Genomic DNA, 10,860 nt, shown 5'->3' on the forward strand with positions numbered 1-10,860 from the left:
AAGAAGGGAAGGAGGGGCGGTGCCAAGAAGGCAAAGAAGCAGGCTCCAGCGCCTGAGGGGGAGTGCGAGCATCCAGCGCCCAGAAGGGGGGAGCGCGAGCATCCAGCGCCCAGAAGGGGGGAGCGCGTGCATCCAGTGCCCGGAGGGGGGGAGCGCGTGCATCCAACACCCGGAGGGGGGGAGCCCGTGCATCCAGCGACCAGAGGGGGGGAGCCCATGCATCCAGCGACCAGAGGGGGGGAGCCCGTGCATCCAGCGCCCGGAAGGGGGGAGCCTGTGCATCCTGCGCCCATGAAGGTAGAGCCTGAGCGTCAAGAGCCCAAGAGAGGGAAGCTCAAGAGTGCACGCTGGGATGACTACCTTCGCCTGGTCGAGGCCTCAAGTTGGTGCCCTTCCTGCGGGAAGGGGGGTCACTCCGTCGTCAACTGCCCCCGCCCTGGAGAGGAGGAGGAAGGACAACCGAAGGGCAGCTGGGAAGCATACCTCAGCACACTTGAGGCCATGAACTGGTGCACTGCCTGTGGGGAATGGGGCCACTTTGCCGTTGGTCGCTACCAGTCCTGCCATGCGGCAGGAAATACTGTGGCTGGAGCCCCATGAAGGGGAGCTGCCGACCACGGAAAAGGGGGGGGAGGTCAGGAGACCAGCTCCCCCAGCCGCACTTTCGCGGTAGGAAATATTGTGGCTGGAGCCCCATGAAGGGCAGCTGCCGGCCACGAAGAAGGGGGGGAGGTCAGAAGACCAGCTCCCCCAGCCGCACTTTCACGGCAGGAAATACTGTGGCTGGAGCCCCATGAAGGGCAGCTGCCAGCCATGAAGAAGGGGGGGAGGTCAGGAGACCAGCTCCCCCCGCAACAATTTCGCTGCAGGAGAGAGGGTGGCCGGAGCCCCACGGAGGGGAGCTGCTGGCCATGAAGAAGGGGGGGCAGGTCTGGAGACCACCCCCAAAAAATTTTTGGCCAGAGGAGCCGGCCTGTGCGTGGGCCATCGGAACAGCTACGGCTGTTTGGGTGAGAGGAGGACATCGCCACCTTTGGTCCGTTGCTGCCCCTGTTCCTGCGCCGGGACTTTGGGGACTAAGGGGGAGGTGGCCGAAAAGGCCATGTGTGCTGCGCACAAGGGGGGGCATGTGTGGCGGAGTGTCCCGCCTCTATGTATTATTATTTGTATTTTTGTTTGCGACGCCGATAAAAGCGCAGCGTCTTTTATTACTTATATTTAAAAACCCTGTGAGGATGCATGACTGATCAGCTACTGATTATTTAACTAGCTGACAGTCATGCATCCTTACCAAATGCGTGCAGACTGTGGCCGAGGGGTAATATGATAATAGCTAGTTAACCCCTCGGCCAGAGTATAAGAACCTGCAGCTGCCCGTGTTGCGGGGTGGAGTGTACAGAGGAGAGTACGGGGAGAGAGCGAGAGCGAGAGCGAGGAAAAATAACATTTAAAGAAACGACTGCTAAACATTCTTTATATATCAGTTTGGCCCTCGTGCCCTTTGGTTTCTGTTTTGTTTATTTAAATCTTTTGTTTTGTTTTGTTTATTAATACATTCAGCTGAGTGCCATAGCATTCAGCTTCACCTGCCCATCCATTGTTTTGGTTTCAGTTACTTCCTGGTCCGTGACGTCACCACACCTCACCACTGCGAGCCAGCCTGCCACACTGAGGCATGCATGCATTCAGGTTACCATATGACAGTGTTCACTGGGATAGTTTAACTCGTATCGCAATGCATTTTGATATGTTCACTGGTACCTTTCACAGCAAGACTACACTTGAAAGCATTGGAGTGAGAGTTGAAAAGCCTAAACTATCCCAGGGGTGCATATGTTCCATTATGGCACTAGAATGTAGTGCCAGGCTACCTAATCTGGCACCACAATTTAATGTTGCTGCCACTAAAGACATGTTTAAAATAAAGCGGGTAAGTATGAAAATAGGTGGGATTTATAGTGAGCATCAAAAGAAACTTATAACTATTTATACACATTTTTTGAAAAAAAAACGTACAAAAACAATATGCCACGTCTGGCAAGAGAGCAGCACCTTTGGCATGTTGGAGGCTGGGCTAGGGCAGCGTACTGTGGCTCACCGTCTTGGGTGCTCAAAACCAGCAATTTCAAACCTGCCAAGACGGTATAACTAAACACACTCTGTCAATGACAGGCCACGAACTCGGAGACCACCTGCCCAAGATCAACAGATCAAGATAATCAGCACAATAAAAAGTCACTGCACTGCATCATGTCTGACACTGTAGGGGGAGTCTTTATGGCAACTTTCCCTTTTCTTTGTAGATAAATCCAACCAGTGGGTAGCTGTCATTGATGCTCCCAAGTACTGCAACTACACCTCGTCTCAGGAAAGGGGAAGCAACTGCTTCATAACTCCATACATGGCCTGTGATGTCAGGATACTGGTAATCCTTTTGTCTAATTGTAGATGGTGAACCCTGTCCACCTTGTGTTTTTGCATGAAATGATAGACCATATGTCTTATGCCTTTGCATAGTTAATCAATTTGTTTTTCAAGACCCTGTCCATTCATCCATGAGATCACCTAGCTACTCAACACTGTTCTGTATGCTTTCTCTTCTCCCTCCCTCCAACCAATAAACTTCTGGGCTATGATGAAATGCCCCACTAGTGCTGGACAACCAACAAAAACCCCTACAACTATGACCACTACTTTGGAGCCAATGACTTGCATAATGCTCATTTGCAAATAGACATGCAACTTGCTTTTATTATTTAAGTTGTTTTGTCATATTTATTTTATAAATATATGTAAAACCATGAGACAAAACGTATGTGTTAATACTACAGTTTATTTTTTTTATTTTTTACATATCACGTAATTAATCTCAACTAGCACAGGGCATCTTAAATAGAGAAGCCAAATGCCAAACCAGTTGTCTACCTGTTCTGAGGATAAATAGCGAGGACCGCAGGTTTCAGTGCTGTCAAAAGAAAAAAAGAAAATGTATCTCCTTAGTCTATAGACATCCATATAAGGGATATATTGCCTGAGTCAATCGTGATGAATTTCCAAAATCTGTGAATATACTGCCCTCCGGTGGCAAACAACTGTGATGTGATATTAGCCTGCAGCTCAAACCAAACCCAATCCACTGCAGTCCCAGTATGTTTATGCCAGATAATGCTACACAGGGAAGAGATAGTTTGACAGGCGCTGGCTCACACACCCTAGTCTCTGTAAGTCGCCTTGGATAAAGGCGTCTGCTAAATAAACAAATAATTAATCTTGTGCACTAGTTTTTAAAAATGAACTGGTGTGTTTCACACATTTAAAAAAAAAAAGGAGAAAATGACTGAGGGGAAAGAATGCTATTTAACTTTAAATCCATATTTTAAGAATACAAATAATTACCATCTTTATTTGGGCGTTATTAAAAGTGTAGTGCATTCCTTTGTTCACATTATGTTAAACAAGCTATACATCTCTCTCTCTCTCTCTCTCTCTCTCTCTCTCTCTCTCTCTCTCTCTCTCTCTATATATATATATATATATATATAGTGCTTCAGCTAAAATGCTACTTCTTAGATTCTACAAAGGATAACATTCACCAAGTATGTTGGCAATATCACTGTTTAAATTTGTTTTTTCTTCAGTAGTACTACTTAAATTCAATTCCTAATTATACAACAGCTACTTAAGTAGGTAATGAATGATGACTACAGTATTGTCCAAGTTAGATAGGAAATAATATTTGTCTGTGTGTTTTTTGTAAATCTGTGTATATTTCAGTTGCCTGTTTGTTTTAAATCCTCAATCTACTCTTGCCTAAAGCCAAAATGTCAACAAGTATTTTTCATGGTTTCCTTAGCAATAGTATCCTTGGCGAACATGACAATTGGCCTCTATAGAAAGCAGAGCCAGATTTGCATTATGTTCAAAGCTGAATATAGAAAAATTATGCAGTGGCATACGTTTCAGGAACGTTATCCATAAACCAATACAAATGTATAATAAACAGCAGTATTCTTTAGAAGGGCCTTTAAACAAATGTAGCCATTTCAGTGTGATATGATTGATTTACAGCTAATAATTTCAAAGTAGGGATGTTACGTTTTCTAAACAGTTTTAGCTTGCTTTTTAAACATGTTTAATAACCAGTTACTATATTAACTAAAATGAACATTTGCTTGTAAGCTAGTTCATTAACTAAAAAATTACCTCTTTAGTGTCCCAAATTCACATACACACATTGCACACTGTTCTGCCAAAAAATGTTTTCAAGTAAAATATTGAACAAAACATCATAAGGTTATGAATAAATACAAAAAACAGTGTTTAAAAATACATAATTCGACTGTTTTTACATAATTACTGCCTAACATGTTATTGTGCTAAGAATATTTTAGGTCTTCCTTGCTTTTTTACATTCATTGAGGATATGCAAATATTCTGAATAGAAGGAATCCTGCTGTAGGTCAGGTGATTGCAGCAGGACCATTGGAGTGAGTTCCAGCTACTACACATGGAATGATTAGATACTAGGAAGCACAAACAGTATATAGGGTTGCCTTTGAAATATAAATTACAAGCAAAGACAAAAGACCTTCAAGACTGGTGATAATAATGCTAGTGCTAATACATGTTAATATTGGATTTGGTTAGCAACACTCTTTTAATTTAAGAATTAGCAGCATGCATGTGGTTCATTTACATGACCATTATTAACATATACACATTAATAATAGAATACATGTACATGCAATGTTAATATTACAGGTGTAGTTTGAGGTCCCTTTGTCCTGAGATTCTGACCATCTAAATCCTGGTTCGGGATTAATATCTGGCTGCTGGACAGACCCAGTCCTTGACTCCTCTAGTTCAATGGGGAAGAGCACTGTCAGCTTGATAGTACCCATCCCAGTCAGACACAGTGGCATCTGAAGTGATATGCAACACATGCACTTGAACATGTCCAATTGTAGACTTTAACCTACAAAACTACTCTGTTTGAGGCTTGGGTGGCAGACTCCAAGCTCGGCCTGGTCAAAATATATTGAAAGCAAGAAGACTTCAAGTACCTCAAATATAATATGATACCTTTCACACAGTAGAGCACACCGATTCAGAATATATATTAACATGTATATTTTAAACTAGGAAGTTATTCTACCTTTCTAACAAGAAAGAAATGTTCGTTCTTTTTGACAACACTAAAAATGATATCCAGAAAGATTCAACTTATTTATTTAATATGATTGCAGATGAAAAGATGTAGGCCCATATATTCAAAGCGATGCGCAGTCCCCTCGCAAAATTTGTGCAGTGCAAAAACTAATATTTTCCAACACGGCACAAAGTATTTGCGTGAAGTTGGAAAATAGCAGTTTTTTGCTCAATTCGCAAATGTGTTTGTGCCTCTCAAAACCACCTGTGCATTCATTACCAATATAGCAGAAGTGCACAACAGCTATCCGTGAATGTGCAGAATTGGAATACTACACGACAATGGACTGTTAACAATACCCTGCCAAGCAGCTATAACAGGTGTACAGTACATACCAATATTCCTCAGACGAATCTGCACTAAAATGTAACCTAAACATAGAAAGTAGAATCAAAGCTCACAGCGATAGCATTGGCACTCCCGAAGTTGCATGCCCACCCCCACAAATATATAAATAAGCTACTAAGGAGAAATGAAACAATGGACCAGATGATAGTGTAGGCTATTCAACATATAACTTAAATAAAAATATATTGTAGCGACTTGCTAACTGGATAAGTGTCAACATGAAGGAGACGGACAAAATATCTCTGTAGCATCAAACTCCACTCTTCATTTTACAAACACGCGCTTGTCAGTCGGTGTTCTGAGTACCTCCGACCCATGCTCCTTACACTATACAGTACGTAAGCATATTTACAGAAGTGTGGACTGTAAAACAAACCCACAATGCTGAAAACACTACTCTATTCGGAAGCCCCGAAGACGGGAATCACAGCATGGAGCAGGCCAAGAATGCTGCCTGTGGATGTAGTCTGCACATATGTATCCCTTACTCATACTCCTGCTGAAAGCCTCTTCCAACTGCCCCCCCCAACTCACCACGCACCCTGCTCCTAACACATCTGTATAGCATAGTCAATAGCATGGAATGCAGATCGTGAGTGTCAAAGTATGCTTCGGATATCAATGAGAAATAAATAACAATACAATAAATAAAAGTCAGTTGTGTCCTTATACCTGAGTGTGGAATTACTGGGTGAGTGGCATGAAAAGGAAAGGGAGCCTTGAGAATGCAACTACAGGGATATTTTACGGATTGAGCCCTTGGGCACTGCAGCCCTTTGCCAATGTTGCTGAGGATAGGGCACTTAGCTAAACGCATGTAATGGAAACATTCTGCGCATTGCAAGTCTGTCACGCTTATCGCAAAACGTAGCCATTTTCATTCAAATTTGGCCTTCAGAGCAATTCAAATAATTTTGTTCTCAAGAATATGAAATTTGCGCACATGCATACATTTGTATATAATGTTTATCGTTTTATATGAGTACATGTTACCTATTCTAAAAAAAAAGAAAGAAAGAAAAAAAACCTGTAGATTTTTACATTTTATGCTGGATAGTTTTTTTTTTTTTTATGAAAACAATTAATGTGATGCATATTTGCCATATTCCTTTAAGGTGCATTTCCAGCTCATACCACAAGGTGCATACTTTTAACACTTTCCATGTGTTCAAAGCATCGCCTGTTTGCATGAAATGTATAACTGTCTTCAGCATATTGTTTTTCCTTCCATTAATCCTGAAGGACCTGGCGTGTTGGGCGTGGACAATAATAAAGCATAAATAGGTATTTACTGGTTTCATAAACTGCTCGACTAAACGGAGGGAATATTGCATTGCCAAAGTGTAAGGGTAAGTACAGTGCAGCTAAGAAAAATCATATGAATAATACAGAGTCATTGTGTATCTACTTTTGGGATAGAGGTTTATCTGTGTTTCAACAGTACAACTTTATCTACAAATAACTATCTTGTGTGTTTTTTAAATTGTGTTATTTTGTTGTGGGAAATATGCATTTATTCATCCATTTGTTTGCATTACAGTACTCCCCATTCACAACACTTTTGGGAGCCATAGGTAAGAGACTGCAATTTATATTCCACATTATACATTAACAAGAACACAAGTGCGACTGTAAAGGCAATATGGGGCAAATGGGTATAAAGGGCCACCTTAAAGGAGGGACCATTGTATTTATTTATTTTTAATGATATTAGGTTCTACAAGACAGGTTTTATTTACTGCCTTGAAGACAGTTCTATCTCTGCCGGCTGGTTTTTACAGACCCAGTTCAGCATTAACCTTGCCTTAGGTTAGGTTACAGTATATACTTCAAGGCGCTAATTAGAGCCTGTGAAACCAGACATACCTGTATTTCTGGGTGAGGTTGTCTGTTAATCTGTATGAGGCGTTTTTCCATACAAAAAATCCTGTTGCTCTCACCTTAAAAGGAAACCACGACCGCCTGACAATTGTGAGTCTGTAGCTTTGACAGATTCAAAAATGCTAGTGCTATATTTAATATCCCCAGTGTGGAACTAACTGCGGCGTTCCTTTATGTATACAGTACCTGCCAGGCAAGATTCAAAGTTCAAAATTAAGGCAAAGGATCACATAAAATGTTTCTCACACAGTACATAATATAGTAAAGACCTTTGTTTTATTTTATTTTTTTTTGCTTGGTAAAAGCAAAGCATACTTATACTTGTGGAATTTATGAACAATTGTAAATCTAAGTAAAGTGTTTTTTTTTGTCATCTGTTTATATTGTATAAACATATATTAGTGTACACATTAAAGAATACAATATTGCACTTCTGTAAGGTACAAACAACAGTTCAGCTGACTATTCCTTTTATAAAGCACATACCAACTCAGTTACAGGGAAGCCACCTTTAACAGTAATTTGGATGAAATACATCAGGAGCAATTTTGTAACGCAAACGTTATTAAAAGCAAGGTTGCTACCACAGAAGAGAAATTCATCCCACTAACTTTTCTTCCTTTTTTATCTTTTATAGGTAAATTGGACTGTTTGGGCGGAATGGACAACACATTATTAAATAGCAGTTTTGTTTTAACTATGCAAGTCTTTGATATACCATCCGTTGGAAAGTATCCTGCTTTTTTACTTGGAATTGCTATATACTTTTTTTCTGTTCTCTGTAACCTGGCTGTTTTAGTTGTAATTGTTGTAGAACGTCGTCTACACACCCCCATGTATATCATACTCTTCAGTCTACCTCTCAATGACTTGATAGGAATCACATCTGTGGTGCCACAGGCAGTGTTAAGCATTCTGACTGAAAGAAACATGACTTATTACCCTTTATGTGTCTTTCAGGCATTCCTGACCCTGGGGGTGCAGGGCTGCTTATATTGACAGCCATGGCTTTTGATAGGTACATTGCAATTTGCAACCCTTTAAGATACAACACAATCATGACAACCCACACTGTAATAAAACTCATTGCATTAGTTTGGGGGTTTGATTTCATTTTGATCGGCACACTTTTTGTCCTACTGTTAAGGCTGCCTACGTGCCGAAACAATATCTCAAATGTGTTTTGTGACAATCCGTCCCTTCTTAAACTGACCTGTGCAGCCACCGTCGTAAATAACATTTATGGGTTGTTCATTACAGCTGTTCTGCAAGTAATAAGCATATCTGCAGTGATATACACATACACTAAAATCCTTCTCACGTGCTTAGTAAAGAGACAAGCTGATGCCAGGAGTAAAGCAATCAACACATGTGTATCACATTTACTTGTGTTTGTTCTTTTTCAATTTGTGTCTGCTTTTACTTTCATACCGATTTGAGAACATTTCTTCAAATTTACGAAAAATCACGTTCATGTCTTTAATGCTCTTTCCTCCACTCCTGAATCCACTAATATATGGCTTGAAAACAAAAGAAATCAGGAATACATTAATGAAGGTTTTTAAAACCAGGGTGTCGATGAAATAATTCAGCCTGTCAAATATTGCAAAAACTAAAAACACTATACAATGTTTCAATGTTTTGTACAATAAAAAAAAAAAAAAAAAAAAAATATATATATATATATATATATATATATATATATATATATATATGTATATATATATATATATATATATATATATATATATATATATATATAGTGCCTTGCGAAAGTATTCGGCCCCATTGAACTTTGCGACCTTTTGCCACATTTCAGGCTTCAAACATAAAGATATGAAACTGTAATGTTTTGTGAAGAATCAACAACAAGTGGGACACAATCATGAAGTGGAACGAAATTTATTGGATATTTCAAACTTTTTTAACAAATAAAAAACTGAAAAATTGGGCGTGCAAAATTATTCAGCCCCCTTAAGTTAATACTTTGTAGCGCCACCTTTTGCTGCGATTACAGCTGTAAGTCGCTTGGGGTATGTCTCTTCAGTTTTGCACATCGAGAGACTGACATTTTTGCCCATTCCTCCTTGCAAAACAGCTCGAGCTCAGTGAGGTTGGATGGAGAGCATTTGTGAACAGCAGTTTTCAGTTCTTTCCACAGATTCTCGATTGGATTCAGGTCCGGACTTTGACTTGGCCATTCTAACACCTGGATATGTTTATTTGTGAACCATTCCATTGTAGATTTTGCTTTATGTTTTGGATCATTGTCTTGTTGGAAGACAAATCTCCGTCCCAGTCTCAGGTCTTTTGCAGACTCCATCAGGTTGTCTTCCAGAATGGTCCTGTATTTGGCTCCATCCATCTTCCCATCAATTTTAACCATCTTCCCTGTCCCTGCTGAAGAAAAGCAGGCCCAAACCATGATGCTGCCACCACCATGTTTGACAGTGGGGATGGTGTGTTCAGGGTGATGAGCTGTGTTGCTTTTACGCCAAACATAACGTTTTGCATTGTTGCCAAAAAGTTCGATTTTGGTTTCATCTGACCAGAGCACCTTCTTCCACATGTTTGGTGTGTCTCCCAAGTGGCTTGTGGCAAACTGTAAACAACACTTTTTATGGATATCTTTAAGAAATGGCTTTCTTCTTGCCACTCTTCCATAAAGGCCAGATTTGTGCAGTATACGACTGATTGTTGTCCTATGGGCAGAGTCTCCCACCTCAGCTGTAGATCTCTGCAGTTCATCCAGAGTGATCATGGGCCTCTTGGCTGCATCTCTGATCAGTCTTCTCCTTGTATGAGCTGAAAGTTTAGAGGGACGGCCAGGTCTTGGTAGATTTGCAGTGGTCTGATACTCCTTCCATTTCAATATTATCGCTTGCACAGTGCTCCTTGGGATGTTTAAAGCTTGGGAAATCTTTTTGTATCCAAATCCGGCTTTAAACTTCTCCACAACAGTATCTCGGACCTGCCTGGTGTGTTCCTTGTTCTTCATGATGCTCTCTGCGCTTTAAACGGACCTCTGAGACTATCACAGTGCAGGTGCATTTATACGGAGACTTGATTACACACAGGTGGATTCTATTTATCATCATTAGTCGTTTAGGTCAACATTGGATCATTCAGAGATCCTCACTGAACTTCTGGAGAGAGTTTGCTGCACTGAAAGTAAAGGGGCTGAATAATTTTGCACGCCCAATTTTTCAGTTTTTTATTTGTTAAAAAAGTTTGAAATATCCAATAAATTTCGTTCCACTTCATGATTGTGTCCCACTTGTTGTTGATTCTTCACAAAAAATTACAGTTTCATATCTTTATGTTTGAAGCCTGAAATGTGGCAAAAGGTCGCAAAGTTCAAGGGGGCCGAATACTTTCGCAAGGCACTGTATATATAGACATACATCATGATGTACTGGCAC

The 10,860-nt window shown here is 40.6% G+C and overlaps 1 pseudogene; it reads left to right on the forward strand.

The window, feature by feature from the left end:
• Positions 1-291: 291 nt before the first annotated feature.
• Positions 292-8,942, forward strand: LOC117406258 (olfactory receptor 8G17-like; annotated as a pseudogene).
• The last annotated feature ends 1,918 nt before the right edge of the window (positions 8,943-10,860 follow it).

This window comes from Acipenser ruthenus, chromosome 8 (genome assembly GCF_902713425.1).
Source record: "Acipenser ruthenus chromosome 8, fAciRut3.2 maternal haplotype, whole genome shotgun sequence".
NCBI lineage: Eukaryota > Metazoa > Chordata > Actinopteri > Acipenseriformes > Acipenseridae > Acipenser > Acipenser ruthenus.